Genomic DNA, 16,948 nt, shown 5'->3' with positions numbered 1-16,948 from the left:
ATATTGTCAAAATGATTTCATTCTTACTTTTTCCTCAACACGTACTGTAACTGCTCTTTCAAAACTTTGTCTATTAATGATAAGTGAGTTATCAATTAATTAAATTTACAAGTAATCATGTTTTAGCTTTGTGCTGACAAAAAAAAAAAAAAAATACAGATGTATTTTGAAGCATAATAGAGGTAATATTATCATGTTGAAGTCAATAGAGTGGATTTATGATGGCCAGAATGTGGAACATTGGTGCAAATGCAAACCTTTGATTTTCTTTGAAATGCCCCTTTACAATGAAAAGAGGGACTGAAAGGTTTGCTATCTGGAAGTTTCCATTATTTTTAATTAGAGCTGGCACTTCCGCTGACTGGATGGAGGACGCCTTCAAAAGATAAGTCAGGCGAGCTGTCCCGGGAAGATGAAAATGGACTATTTATCATCTCTTAAAGGCCAATAATTTGAGGCGGTTTTGAGCACTGTGAGAAAGCGTTCGTATAAACAGACCAGCAGTTTCAGCCGACTTTCCCACCATTCCTTCCTTCTCTTGGAAATGGTTTGGAAGTCTTTATTTCTGTAACTAATTGATTTCTTGCCAGTCTGCTACCTTCAACTGATGCCGTGCTTATTGCCCTTAAACAGAAGCAGGTGGGGTTCCTGGTAAAAACAGTGCCTTGTTCCTGTTGCCCACCCCCAGGGACATTTACTAGGGACACCGCTGAGTGTCTGTACACAACTCGATTAAAGAAAACTTTCACCTGAATTCACGATCAATGGGAAAAAGAGCAGAAAGAAAAAACAAAAAACTCGCCCTAGCAAAGGTTGGCAAGTTCACAGCAACTTCCTAAGATGTGCAATAGTTGATGCTTTGCTTTTAACTGAGCACACGTTGTTATTGATTTAACACAGCACCGGCCAAATTTGGAGAGGATGAACAGGCCCCATATCCTATTAAATATATAGTGCATAACAGCACATCACTGTTTTCATGGCTAATGTATTTTTCATCATTCGTGTATGAATACTTTTGCATCGGGGCAAATTTGTTTACAATGTAAGCATATTCAAACATTGTTAAGCACTCAGTTGAGAATGCATTCTTTTTTATGCAAACTTTGACTCTGAAGGCTGTGAAACAAAGGCAACGGGAGATGCACGTTTTACAACATTTGCGTCTGTATATATCCAGTGACTACTGCCATTTCACAACAATGGAAAAATCAGATTGATAGTTTGCCACTAGACACTTCTGTGAAATAAGTGTACAGAGCATGTCCTGCATCAGCATTTTACATCTAACAAGATAGAGATTAAAAGTTGAGATCTGTAAGAAGCTGATGGACACAATCATCAATGTGAAAAAATAAACTTGCCTTCTTTCATTCTTATGTACAGTTGGTAAAAAAAAGAAAAAAAACAGACACACATCCAACAGTAAAAACCATCTGTTTGTAATCTTTGCAAGCTCAATATTTTTTGCTGGAACAAACTTCTTAGAAAAAGGAAATATGGTGTGTCAAACAGTTTCATATATTATAGCTTTGAACAATCAGTGACTAGAAAAAAATTTGTTTTCATATCAGCATGTATTATGCGTTTTAATGTATTTTAATTGTAAATATTGAACAAACCACAGCAATTTTGGAAGACTGTTTTGCTGCATTAATAACTCAGTAAAATTCCCCTGTTATGAATCAAGTCCTGTTGCAGAAATGATCAGCTGGGTTTCTGATGAAATAAAGATGTGTTGATTTTCCTATGCAGATGCCAGCTGAGCTGACAGTATGTTCCAGTGTAGCTGTCAGCTTGAAGAAAGGAAGGGAACGGGGAACTAGACGACCCTATTCAGTCTCCCAGTATCCTACCAGAAACTGTTTAAGGGAGACATTGGCCCTAAAGTGATTAGAACCATCTATCTTGTCCTGACAACTTCCCATTAGGCAAGGGGCTCCTCAGTTTAATTTACCCAACTTGTTAACAGCTTGCTGTCTGAGCTTTGGAGAAAAGGAGAACTGATTTTTTGAGTGTATATCCAGAGCATCACTTCCCCATCTGATGGATAAAATTCACAAATAAATGAATCACTTCTGCTCAGTGGGCAAGCCCTTAGGGTGGCCCGGGATGAGGGGGGTCCTTGTCAATAAGTAAAGGAAGGCGCCAGGCGGAAGATTGATCGAGAGACTTATATGTCTAGCAAGCACTGTTCCAGGACAAGAAACGAAGCCCTGTTAGCAACATCAAGGTGGGAGAGTTTACAACACAGATACAACACGAGTTGCTAAACCCCAAATACTACCTCGTGATTTGCCTTCAGCTAGAAATGCTGGAGCTGAGAATCTCTAATCCCTGTGTATATCTCTCCACTGCACATACTGAAAATTACTTGCCACACCTCATCTGACTGCATTGGGCCACATAAATAGATATGAATTCTTCTCTCCTTTAGCTCATAAAGCTGTGAGCTTCATGGATGTTAATAACAAGGTAGGTTTATTATTACATCATGTTTGTTGTTGTTGTTTTTGGACCCACTTTTCTCCAGATCTGCCAACAGCTCCATACGTTTGAATGACACCATTTGTTACGATAACCTTTGCTTTTCCTATCAGATTCTCGATTTTGTAGGCAGCTACACGTGTATTGTGTGGTGGCAAGAAATGGTGGTATGAAACAAATCAACTGTGCTTCAAAAGTCAAGTGTCTGCACCTAAAGCTCTTTGTCGATTGTGAAAAGCTGAGCTGCATGTTACTTTATTGAAAATCATCTGTGAAATGAATAAATACAAAAGATAAAATGTTGTCACTGCACTACAATAACATTAGTCATTATTTATCTTAAGTTCATAAAGGGCAGCTGGTAATACAGCAGTCAGAACTGCTGTGTTCGGACCTACAGGTTGAAGGGTTGAATCCCACCTCCATCTATAGTACCCATGAGCACGATACTTACTCTAAACCATTCCAGTGAAATTATCCAGCTGCATAAAGAGGTAAATAGTTGCAGGAAGCTTATTGTTCTAAGTGTCTCTGAAGAAAAGTGTCAGCTGAATGAATAAATGTGAATAAGGAGGTACCCAAGAAAGTTACTTTAAAATTCAAGGTAAAGGTCAAAAGATGTTCTTGGCTATGTTGTATGAAGTCATGTTGCTAAAAACCCCAGTTCCATTTGGGAGTGTAATGAAATTTATTGCAGTCCTGACCTCCACATAAATTTTACCTTTGTTTCTCAATCTTTTATACCTCAAAGACAGCAAAAAAAAATTGCTCTTTAAAAACAGCTGTTTAAAAAAGAAACTTGGATGTGTATTTACAGTTTATTTGTTTTAGATTTATGCAACACATTTATGGTATTCACACTTCAGGGCAATGTGGCTACATACAGTATGTAACTTGCTATAATGAGTTCATGGTATAATGAGTGCCATTTCAAAAGCAGTAGCGAGCCTGTCACAACCTGCTACTGGGATCCAACACAGCAGCACAGAAATCCTAGTCTACACCAAGCATTAATGTGAATCATAGCGCAAAGATGTCAAATACGAACAGTTACTTTGGTTTGTTTAATGCCTACAGCATAAATACTAGGTCAGTGATAAGAAGAAGAAAAAAAAAACACTCACTAGCTAAAAAGAGCTGTTTCAAAAAAGAGAAAGCATAGCAAAACAATTTTCAGCTGAATGTCTTAGATGCAACTGGAACAGCACTTGTGCATAAAACTGCAAATTGATAAGGATTAAGAAACGTAAAATCAAAAGATAGGACCAGATAGCGTCAATAGATATATTTGGAACACATAAGCAATTACAGAGGAAGCGTGACTCCCATGCCTTGTGAGTGAGCTGTTAAATATGATGAAGCCGATGTTTCGACACTCCATAAATATCAGCGATAAAGATGATCAATTCACAGTGTTTCATAGCGGGCTGCATCTGAAACGGGAGAGACCGGGGTTTGTTTTGTCAATTCTGTGAGAACCTGTCAGCAGTCATCCCCATCCTCTGCCTCCTATCTATTACTCATATAACTAGTGAACCCATGAGGCATAAAATTACCGAATTTCAAAAGGTGATTTATGAGTCCTCCGCCGCCTGCATTCAAAATATGCTTCTGATTGTGAAGGCACTGGGAAATCTCTCGCCTCTCACGCGGAGGCAGGGTGCTTGATCCCACTGCAACAGATGAGGAAATAGCCTCCTCTTTGACAGCTGGTCAAACAAACACAAATAAAACTCATACCAGAGACCTACAGAAGACCACATATTTTGATAACCATCTCACTGTAGATTTCGCTAACACTTTTAAGGAGGCGCTTTACACCGTTAAACTCAGGCTTACTTTAGAAAATAAAATTTCGTGAACCATTTTTTGAATGGAATTTTGAAATTTGTTGATAAGTTGTCATGGTGTTTCATGAATAGAGAAAAACTGTAGAAAAGACAGAAAAGATGGATTTCAAGATGTCACCAAAACCCACCTTCATTACAATGTTCCGTAAATAACAACCTTTTTATGAAAGCAAGCAGAACAGTTCTTAACTCATACCAGTGACCCCATGCCACGCACATATATTGGTTTGTCTTTCTTCACTCACGGGAATACTTTATTAAGTGTACAATCTCACAAGAAAAGGAAGAAAATCAAATGTAAAGTACTGCGTCACTATGCTCAGCAGTTTCAAAATAGGTCTTCACATTGCTGGTGAGGGTATTCCTCTTGAGGCCCTTTCTGGGCTGGAGATATGTATCTGAGCGGGCCACCCAGTCACATGACAGAATGCAGAACACTTTGGAAACAGGCTATCTGGGGCACACGGGTACGATGAGAGCCTCCGGGAGAGGTTTTCTTGCATTTCTGAATTTCTGTTGACATACAAAGCAAATTACTTGACAGTACTGAAACAATAGCAAGAAACAAAACTAGTATTGCAAGGTAGGTTATATGATTTCAGAATATGGATGGTTTAGAAAAGGAGTTGACAACTAACAGATTGACAGTTTAGCCGGTTTATCCTTGAACTTGTTAAATCAGGCTCTTACAATCATGATGGGAGGTGTGATGGCACAGTGGGTTTGACTGGGTCCTGCTCTCCAGTGGGCCTGGGGTTCGAGTCCTGCTTGGGGTGCCTTCCGATGGACTGATGTCCCATCCTGGGTGTGTCCCCTCCCCCTCCAGCGTTATGCCCTGTGTTGCCAGGTTAGGCTCTGGCTCCCCACGACCCCATATGGGACAAGTGGTTTCAGATGATGTGTGTGTGTGTAAGTAATTGTAATGCATATCATGGCACTAGGATACCCACCTTCCTCAATGTACCATTGGACTTAACACAACTGAGTATGTATAGCTGTTGCAATGTGGTAAGGAATTTCCAACTTCTTTTTTTAACTTTAAATGCATCAAGACCATGAGGCAGATAATTCAATGAATTGAAAAGTGAAAGGCACAAGGAGAACATACTTTTCTGTTTTAGTTTTGGACTCTGCCACAAACACACCAATCAGCAAAAGCAAGCCTGAAAAATTCAGTTGCCCTGAGAATGACCTTCCATTTTCATAGCACCAAAAAATGTTCTGTCACGGGTTAAATTAAGTTACTTGTACCTATCAGAGGGCATGATTATTGGGAAAGCTTTGTTTTACAAAACGCAGAAGGCCTTGGTGACAAGCTTCTAAGGAGTGAGGCCCATTAAATATATTAAGCCCAAGGACTGGGCCCTGGTCATTTATAAAAAAAAGGCAGTAACAGGTGTCACCCAGGAGAAAGCAGTAAAGAAAAAGGAAAAAAGGAAAAAAAAATGCTATCCTTTATAAATCACAGCCCCACTACTTCACTGTCACACAGGAGCCCCTTCCCCACACTGATAAATTGTCAAACAACTGCTGAAAAATCATTCAAAAGAGGAGATGAAAAAACTTAATCTGACATTATGGAGTGTTGAAAGGAAAAATGTCTGTTTTCATAACCTACCACAGCTATAATAAATACCAAGGCTCACATTAACTTCCCCCTCAAAGGCACAATAACTGTGTTTGTGTTGCAGCAGACAGGTTAGATTTAATTAGCAAACAAAGTATTTTCTTGTCACTGGATTCCTGTTTAATTCAGGTACATTTGACCTGACACACCTTTTATCATCTTTTTTTTTAACTCTTATGAGATAAAGCAAACATTTATGCCATCTCTTGGTGTATCAGGTGTAAATGATCTTCTTTGTAATGAATTGCATCCATAACAAATAGTCATGCAAGGTCTACTGGTCAGGAAGGTCATTCCCAGATGTTTTTCTGCTCTGTTTTAAATGTTAACATTCTGAACTCAGAGTCTGGCCGGGTCACAAATATACAGAGGCAATATTCTGTTTCGCTAAAGCAGGAGGTCATACAGCAATGCCTTCCAGGCAAATTACGATGAGCATGTGGAAAAAAAAAAACGAATGGAAGAAATTTAACAGCTTATTTAATTTATTACCTTTTATCACCATAAAGAGAACTGTCAACACACTTTTTTTCTCAAACACCAACCTGGAGGATTTTTTGGCAAAGAACACCATGGGACAGATTGGTAGAAAAAATAAAAAACCACATAATTGCAGATACATAAAATTTTCTTAATCATTTATTGTACATGTTTATGGAAAATGTAAAAACAGCTATACATAAGAAATGGAGTTAAAGCATATTTACTGCAGCTACACTGTATGTGTGAACCAGACCTTTAATATTCATCAGTAATTATATCAGTGTGTATATCAGTGTTGTCATTAGATTCTTTAGATGACAGCAATATTTAAAAGAACAGCAAACTTGAGTCTCTCTTAAAGAAGATAAAGTTCAAGAGGTATAACTGGTTCTTCTTGCTTCTCACTACAGAAAGGCTTATAATATTAGTTCAGAACTGATTTTGTTTCAGAACAGAATTAAAGAATGTCATCAATATGGGCCCTCACTGCACTGGCATATTTCATCCACCAAAATCCAGGAACAGTCTGATTAATGGCAATTGTCTCTAGGATTTAATTACAGTTAAATATTGGGTTGAAAGTTGGCCACTGCTCAGGTTACGCTGGGTACAAAGGAAACTTATGGGAGGGGGTCTTAAAGTAATTATAGGCAAGACCATGTGAATATTGTTTTTCATTTGGTTTTTAATGAACGCATAATAGCAGCACTCCATCAATCCAGACCTCTCCAATGAATTCCTTGGAGAGACAGAAGCGCCTGGCGAAGATTTTGGGGTTCCAGCACAGTGGGAGCCCAACACACTCTGTCATTAATCATGCCTCTGACAACAGCCACACAAAGTTTCTCTCTGCCCCCCCCCCACTGGACAGCCCATTCCGCCGCTGAGCTGGTCCCGCCAGTCACCTGGAACTGCTCCCGGCTCCCCTAAACAGCAGGAATGGCCATTAAATGGCACGGATCGCCGGGAAGGGTCTGTACACTCCGGATGCCGCACGAGAGGCTGACTGTCTCCCCGTCACACCTCCGTGCCGCCAGGCCAGCTGAAGGAACCTCCCAGCGCAAAACAAAAACAAGGACCTCTCAGAGAAAACAGAATGATCTTCCAGACTTCCTACCATATCCTCCAGTCCCTGTCTGCTTAGAGGTACTGAAAAAAAATACAATCTGACACAGTCATTGGTGCATTGTTTTCTGAAGGTTCAAAATTCTAAAGAAATTTTACAACACCGATTGCAGTGGACACGCTTACCTTCAGACTGTAATATGGGAGTGTAAGATGACTCCCAATGCTTAAGTTGGCTTTAGTTTATCATCAAATCCCAAAAGGCCCCAAAAACTGGAAGAATATACCAAAACTGAAAAGGAGAATAATTTTTGGATTGAATATACAAACTGTTTCAATATCTGCCTATATTAATGAACATTCATTCTTGCTACCTTTCAGATTAACTGTCACAAGACCTATATTTGGGTGATTTTTTTGATGTTTCCATTGATTAGGAATATGAGTTGGAAGCCTGGAACAAAAAGCCTGAAGAAATTAGGGCACTGAAACACTTGGACATTGTCAAAGTCACAGGCAACTAAAATTCCTTAATAACCAGAAAGCCCAATAGAGTAAAACCTAGTTACATACTTCTAAACATCTAATAGGCTCATCTGTCAATACTAAAATTAGACACTTTATACCATTTTTACATGACAGATGGTCCTGTGGTCATAACTGACGTATTTTTCCACATTCCAGGAAGTCATTCTCTATATTCATTGGCATCCCCTTGCCATTAATAGCATCCTTCGCTTTTCAGTGAAATAAAATGGTAAGTGTTCCATTTTGCGTGATGAAGTAAGACCAAGAAAAGAGACAGCTAGGCTCAGTGAGTATGGTAGAATTTGTTCAAAGAAAGCCAGAGAAAACAGCCGTGGTTCACAATTTTATTCCGACCATTCCTGGCTCGTTCAACTCAAGAGGAGCGAGAGCTCAGTGCCAGTTAGTGATGTTGCACGCTCAAGGGATTGTGTAGTCAGGGCAGAAATGCAGACAGACATCCATCAGGATTTTAGTCAGATATTAATATGTGACATAAGAGGTGATGGAGACACTTCTGAGGGGCTGAAATCTGTCACTGTTTGCAGTATTTAGCAGAAAGGAACAGACTGGGAAAATAAATAAATAAAATAAAAATGAGGCCATGATTTGGAGTCCCATTTGGAGTTTGAAAAGACCTCTTAATTAAATTTTGCATACATTAAGAGTTTAGCAAGAGCCTCAACAAGTTACTATGTTAATTACAATTTTTAAGGTTCAATTATCCTTTCAATTTGGTGATCAGCAGGGGAAGCAATTCATATGTGTGCAGTGAACTTAGAAAACTCGGTGTTAAAAATAGGTTCTAATATCATTCACTCAAGACAAAACTGTTTACACAAATATTGTTGGTAAGTTTAGGAACATGTAAAAGATTTATAACCATTTATGTTCATAAATAAACATATTTAATCCCATATAGCACTTTAACTGTAATATACATGCAAAGTAGATAGTAATAATGCAAATAAGTAAATTCAGAGCGGAGTTTAATCATTTGTAGGCGAGTAAGAAATCTGAAACTTCAGTATACGGCAAGACCTGAAAGTGAATTGCTTTTTGGCTTTGTTGTGTGAATAGCTATCAGTTTCATTTAATTCAAAAGCCTGCCCAAATTACCCTTTAATAACCATTAGCTAATAAGAGCATTTTGAAGAACGTCTTCGCACGATAACTGAAAGCTTGAATTTATCAGTGATGGCAGGGTCACAGTTGAAACTGCTCAAGCAGATTTTCGGGCTTTATTTTCAGATGTTTTCCTCCATTAAACCTCAACGTAAACTTCACACCCAACTATACACAAGTTCACAGCAAACATTGGAAAATAACTGGATTCAATAAAAAGTTATTCTGATACACATTGCACATTTACGAACAACATTTTTGCCATAAAAACACAACATCAGAAAGCTCTAATGGAAAAGGGTGAACCTGGCATCATTAATAATGGAGTTTCTCTCCATACGAAATCACCGCGGTCACACTGAGCGTATTAAAGGTGATTGTTATGCCTGTAATTGTCAACATCATCAAGCAACCATCTTGGCATGCATAATAGATATGAAAGTATTTTCCTGCACCATTGTGCCCTACCTCTTTATTTAACCATGTTTTTTTTCCCTCTGTATCCCCCTTTCCCCTGATAACACCCCATTAACATCACAATGGGAGGAGAATAATGGGTCGGCCCGTCTGGCAATAAGTCAGTGGAAACACTGACAATGCTATCAACAGAAACAAGCCATCAACAACCACCGGGAACAATGTAACATCCCCAGTTTTTTTCACATCTGCCTGAATGTGTCCTAGGTTAATAATGACATATGCTGCACACATGTGAGGAATGGCATGGCAGTGTAATCATGGGATTCATTTTAGGATTATTCACTAGTGTCAATTGATAATTACTCACACTTAACCTTTTCATCTATCTGCAGTCCACTGGCCTGATTTAATAAGAGAGATTCCCAGCTGACTCCTGAAATGACCACACAATAGCGTGTCAACTGCTAATGCAAAAATAATAATTTTAGCTTTTTCTTGTTTTTACGCCCCAATTTCTTCGTTTTAACCTCATGCTGCCGAAGACTTTGCAAATCCTTGACAGCTCGTGCATCAAGGGAGATTCTCAAAGCGTTCTTCTTCTCTTTTTGAAGCGCCGGGTAAGTATTTAATTAGTTGACTAATTGTCTGAGTAATTGGTAGACAACTTAGCTCAAGGAGTAATCAATCTCAACAGGGCTGTGTTCTATCACATCAAAGAATCAGTAATTAATGTTGTTGACAGTAGCGTGTTCGGGAGCTTTGGGCCTAAACTGTTGCACGGCGCTCTCTCTCTCTTTCTCGACTCGACGACCAAAAAACGTGATGGGAGAGAGAACGGGAGCGCTGCCAAGAAGCACCGTGGCTGATAGGAACGCCCGGCATCACAGCAGATGAATAAAAAGCCTACTGTATGGTTCGAGAGCCGATACAGCCATAATCCATATTGCATTTTTGGGAAAAAAATGCATTGAAACAAATGCTAATTTTGACCTGTGTGTCTCTTTAACATGCACCAAATGGATGCATATGTATATGTATATATATATATATATATATATAAATGACAATATCCGTGTCGATGAAATCAGTTGTCACAGATGCGGTCATTTTTGCAACGCAGAAAGTTCGCCGGTTCGATCCCGTGGATGGAAGTGGTTTGTTTAGTATTTGCTTAGTTAAGTTGTAATGGATGGTTAGCTGTGGGGGGTGCTCAGTAGTGAGAACGGCCTCATAATGCGTTTGGGTTAGGTACAGAATGAGTAGTGTACGTTAAATATTTAACAACATGAAACAGCCCTAGCTCTAAGCGATGTAGGAGGTGCGCTTCTGGCTTCCTTGCCATCGCTGAGCCCCCGTAGCATGACATAATGCACCAATTTTAGGAAATCCATTGGGAAATGAAGCCCTTCAAACAATGCTATGCCTGGGGTCCCACAATGCAAGCTAGGGTTCATCCTGATGGCAGTGGAAACAGTTGTAAACCACAGCTGATGACATGCGCCACTACATTATGCACACAGACCAAATAGATTTAGATGGGCTGAATGGACCAAGCCGCTGTGTATGGCACAGCTAGTTGTACACCGGCAGCCATTACCAACACCCCTTCATCCCCTCAAAAACAGACCAAATCACACAATCGTAAAGGCAGACACAGGCACGGTGATCTCTTGCAGTTAAAACTGAAAATAAAGCTTTAACTGTGCACTACAGGTGAGGTGTTTAATAATGAATGGCATTCATAAGAGTAATTCACACTTAAAATAAGGGGCGCAGCATGGCAAGTGATTCATTGTAATAAATTGGCGTTAAAAAACTACCTGAGCAAGCACCTAGTACGCACAATCTATCTCCATGCAACATTAATTAAAGCGCTGTGTTTTTTTTTTTTGCCTTTTTTCTTCACTCGGCGTTAAGTGACAGCATCCAAAGAACAAGACATAATCATGTTCGTTTCCTTGGAGCAAAACTCAATCAATAAGGCATCCACATTCAAATTTCCCCAAATCGTCATGTTCTAAAAGATGTATTAAACGCTTCCATACCTAGATATCGTAGCGGATTGAAAGCAGAAGGGTTGGATTATTACTGCTCCTCGAAGCTTGAATTGCTCCTTTACCATCTGGCAACCAAAGGTTAATTTCACAGGTATACTCATTTCTTAATAGGTGAGACTGACACTGAGGACAGATATCTGATGCAGTAGCACTGAAAGGTTGCGACTTTATAAGTAGGTGTTGGAGAAATTGCCTTAAATGAGCAGGTGTATTGATAGTGTGTCCACATTGATAATTGTCTCATGCCCTTTGACATTTGTCGATCCTCAGAGTTTTCCTCAGAGCCCCCCTGCCCCTTTGCACTTGCATAATTAGGGCTGGCCGCTGATGGGCTGATGGACCCTGTTTCTTCTGCGTAATGTGTATTGGGAAAGTCTCTGTTTTGGTCATTAATTGTCCATCAATGTGAATATTGTATTCTCCGCTGGGCCGGCTGGCCCCCTGCTTCTCTGTGTATCTCATTAGCAGAGGCCCCAGCACCTCGCAGCGCACGCGGCTGGGAGCCGACACACAGAGTTTCCCCCTTTCCTTAGTCATCACACCTGAGGAGAGGCGGAATGAGACCTCGGTCAGACCCAGCAGGAACCAAAAGCCACCCAGAAAACGCAAATTGTGGGGGGCCTCTTGGTGTCCATCCTTCTGCCCAGGAGCTACAAATCAGGTGTGATCACTGCACCCCTCTGCGGCAGTCACCAGTAGGGCTCATCTCTGCTGGGATGAAACCTCACACTTTAGCCTCTTCACAAGGCACATCCTTCCACACAATCCTCAAAATAAATTATCGTTTCTCCTCTGGGCTGAATTGTCACTTAGAGTGATTATCATTGCACAACAGACTTTTTCCTCTCTTTCAGGTGTTTAAAATTTCTTTCAAATTTCATGTGATGCCCAGATGTCAGATCGGGCAATTTTTTTTTTTTTTTTTTAATTTTTTGTACCTCTGTTGTTGTTTTCCTTGAAGCTTTATTTCTTCATTTATTTATTTGTTTATTTATTTATTTATTTAGAATGAGCCTATTACAGTTTTTTTTTTTTTGAAATCCACAGGGAGTTTAAGTACCATCAACATGCACCGTTGCAGACCTATAGCCTTTGTTTTCTTTATGTGCTGCAAAAAAATTGTATCTTTGCTTCATGCTCTTTATCTTAGACTGGGTTGTGTGCACAGCTCTGCAAATAAGACCATCCAGAAGCGTCTGCCGGACTGTCAGTCATGAAGGAACAGGACCACAGCCATCAAGTCACAAAGAGTGTCTTTAAAAGGTTTTCGCTTTTTTCTGAGAACTGTCTGAAAGCAATTAAATGGGATTACTCCTGTTAAAACAAAGTCCACCTTTCTGAGTCTCCAAAGTCCAATTCATCACAAATGATCTTTAATTACTTTTAAATCTTTACTCGTGGATTCCAACAAAAACAGAGCCTGTGAAATATCAGGGAATGCACTTGAGAGCATTCACTTTAACTACTGTTTCTGAAAACTGCGTTTGGACACTGAAATAACTGTCCCGCTGTGTGTCGGTCTGGATTCCCCTCACGCGGAAGGGGAGAAGTCTGAATAGAACGGGAGAAGCTGCTGAGATAGTAGAATCTCACAGAGCACATTTTAATCCAAGGGCCAATCAGTACAATTCCATTTCCCATTTCTAAATGATATTTCAATTGTCCCAAGGATGGCATTTGTTAAATGGTTATGTTTCCATATTAACGGTGACTTGTAGAAAAGGGGGTATCTATCTTTTTAAGTATTGGAAAAGGTTTCTTTGTTTGTTTCGTCAATTTTGTATGCACCTAAAAATACACGTTTTGAAGATGCAGTTGAACAATATTCATCAGATGAAAGTGAAACTTTATTAGTTTCTGGCAGCAGATAGCAGATTGCTGAAAATGACTTTGACCAAGATGTTACAGGTAGTTCTGAGAATAATTTCGATGCTGTAAATTTTAGCAAAATATGGAAACAGTACTGTTAAGTGCAAGGGGCTGCAACACATAATTCCCATTAAATGGTATGTCATTTATAATATAATATTAGGACTGAATAAGTCATTCACAATCAGGTGTTTAAAAAGCCTGTGTTTAAGTCCATTTTGCAATAAAAAAAAATTAAAGATAATAATGGTTGAAATACAGCTTAAACAATTAAATGGTTAAAATACCATTTAAAGAGATGTTTCTGGAACACATCTCTATAGGTAGTCATGTAGTAAACAGAAAAGGCCACCAAGAAGGGTACGCAAGTGTTACGAGATGTAGTTGCTACTTTTTTTACTTTATTACACAGTTGAGACACTGCAAAGATATCATTGTTATTCTACTGCAGTTTTGCAGATATTTATCTTCACCTTGAAATCATATCTAACTCATGGCTTCAAAACTTTGTCTTGAAACTACAAATTTGTGTTTGGTTTCACTACATCAGCAAACAAGAACTAAAAACAGTACGATCAAAAATTTTCAAAAGATCCTTTTTATTCTTTTTGATTGATAGCAACTTAAACACACTGATACTGATATGTTGTATGTGTAACTATATGATGCGGTAGGTGGGTTAAATGGATGTATTCTTACATTACAATGTGAACCTTCACAATTTCAAGACTGAAATAATGTCCTGCATCAGCACTTACTTTTACTTCTAACTTTGACAAACAATTAGATAAAAACAAAATTTCATATACACTTTTTCTGTGGAGCATTTTATGTACTAGACAAGCTCGTACTAGACAAATCCCAATAGAAGACCACATCTGAATCCACTTATAAAGTTTATTTCTCAAACATTTAAGCTCATTGATTCTCAAAAAAGAGTGGCTGTAAAAACTGTCAGTTCCTGGAGGACTGCGAGCAAATCCTGACTGTCAGTTTTTTGTCGGACTACCCAGACAAGTTTATGATGAAACTCTGCAGCCTGTGCAGTGATTGACAGTCGGCGGATAATGTCACTCCCTTGCTCTGTGTGTCTGTAAAGGTGCCATTGTAAAGACCTTTGTCTGATCTGATTAGGCAGATATGAAAAAAACGTGAGATAAAGTTTTTATTGCACGACAACTGGTGATAAGTATCTTTTCCAGCAGATTAAAATGTCTTTTATTGCATGTATAAGTTCTGAATATTGATTGTACACAAAATATGAACATACATGGAGTGAGGAAGTGTGTATGTTCGCGAGTGAATGTGGAAATGTATAAAACTGCCTCCTGTTATTTGCTTCAGTTGTGAACATTTTTCTAATACTAGATGGGCTGAAACATCTCAGATGTCTGCAACAATACATACCTTGACGGCATAACGTTGCACCCATCCAATTAACATGTCGTCATCTCCTGAAACCTCTGGGATACACCATCAGTTTACCACATTCAGGCACCTCTGAAGACAGGGAAAGAACATATACATACCTCGACAGCGTAACATTGGTGGTGTGAGAGCAGCTGTAACAAAAATACCCACGCTATGCATTTTAAAACACACATATGTATGTTTTGAATGGAACTCTATTTTAAGATTTATCGATTATTTCAACTGCTACACCCCAACCAGACCGCTTCGCTCATCTACTTCTACTCACTTTGTGGTCCCGTGCACGAAAGGTAAAGCACGGAGGTTCTCAGTTCTAGCTTCGTTGTGGTGGATGACCTCCCCCTGTCACTCAGAACTGCTGAAACTCTGTCCACATTTAAGAAGGGTCTGAAAACTCACCTTTTCCAGACACACTTTGCCCATGATCTCTCAAGCTCATGTATGGTGTAAATGTTCATGCACCGTAACTTTACGATCATGCCCAGATAAGCCTTTATACAGCCACTACTCCTGTATTGTATGTAAATGATCGTGTACCTTTAAAAAAATTAAAATTGTAGGAAGGTGATCAGAAATCGTCTATTCTGAGTTTCATGCACCTACTCGTGCATAAAGTGGAAAGAAAGAAACTAGGTTTACTTAAGAATCACACGTCTGCAACTATGTTTGTCTTTCTTCTAATGTAATGGACAAATTGTACTTTTGCTGAGATGTACGTCGCTTTGGAGAAAAGCGTCTGCTAAATGAATAAATGTAAATGTAAATGTAAATGTAAGATGAACCCTATTAAACACACTGGAAGGTGAAAAAATGAAGACAATGGCCCCTTCTCCATCTCTCCCCCACTCACGCTGTCCGGCGCAGAACCTTGTCCTGACAGATTGACAGATAAGGTTAATAAGTGCCGTCCCCCCTTTCCTCCAGGCTAATTAAATATTAATCCACGAGTTAGGGTCAGCAAAAAATAACAAACAATCGGCAGGATGAAATTCATTTAATTAATTCTCCAGTGCAGGTCTGCAAACCAATTGAATTCCCCCTGTCGTAGGGCTCTGTGGTGCAGAGAAATGAGATCCGTTTTGTTTTTCAACGCTTTTCTCCCTCGCTCCGCCACGTTCGCCCCATCCTCTCCCTCCAGCGTGCAATTCACATTGAACATTACCTTTGACCAGTGAATCAAGTGTTCAAGAAGCCAATCTTTGAACTGGAAATAAGAATATTCATAGAATAGTCTCAGGCCTGACCAAGTGTCAATTAAATCACTCGAAGTGGATTTCTGAATCTGGCATTTAGTTTTAATTTAAAACATTGATGCACAGCTACAAAGAACAATGTGAATATCTATTTAATCAAAATTCTTTTAGCCTTACTTAATTATTCAAGAGATTCTCGTTGCTGCATTCCTCCTTAAAGGGACTTCTGCTAAATCGGAAGATAATAATTTAGACCTAATAAAATTAAGAAATTTTTGTTGTGTTGAACTTCGTGATTTATTTTACCAATCATTATTCCCTTACGAGTACAATATAAAGTGTTTTTTTTTTTTGCAAACATAACTACAAGCTATGCGGCTTAAGAACTAAGGACACAAACGGTTAAATCTCTTCAAATATTTGGTGAACATGGTAATTACCACAGTTTCGTAAAAGTCACAAATTTTTAATGCAACAGTAAATTATACAGTCCTACTTCCACTATAATGTGATGGCTAATAATTTATTGATGTACTGGTATGCTTATATATATTCATTTTTTCCTGTTTAGGTACAATATGGTTTCATAGAGAAGCACAGTTTTCTGACTGATTTTGTAAAAATGTGCTGAAACTCCTGATTGTTTCATGCTGTAATGCTGAGTCAGAAACACATTACATCTCACCTTTATTCACCTTTATTCACCTTCATTCCATTAGCCAGAGAAATAGAGGATAATTGTGATCTGTTACACATTAGAAATATTATTTTTTTTTTTTTAAATTAAAAGCAAAAATGCTCATTGTGACTTGCTTT

This window comes from Scleropages formosus, chromosome 20 (genome assembly GCF_900964775.1).
Source record: "Scleropages formosus chromosome 20, fSclFor1.1, whole genome shotgun sequence".
Taxonomy (NCBI): Eukaryota; Metazoa; Chordata; class Actinopteri; order Osteoglossiformes; family Osteoglossidae; genus Scleropages; species Scleropages formosus.
Note: the sequence above shows the minus strand (reverse complement) of the source record.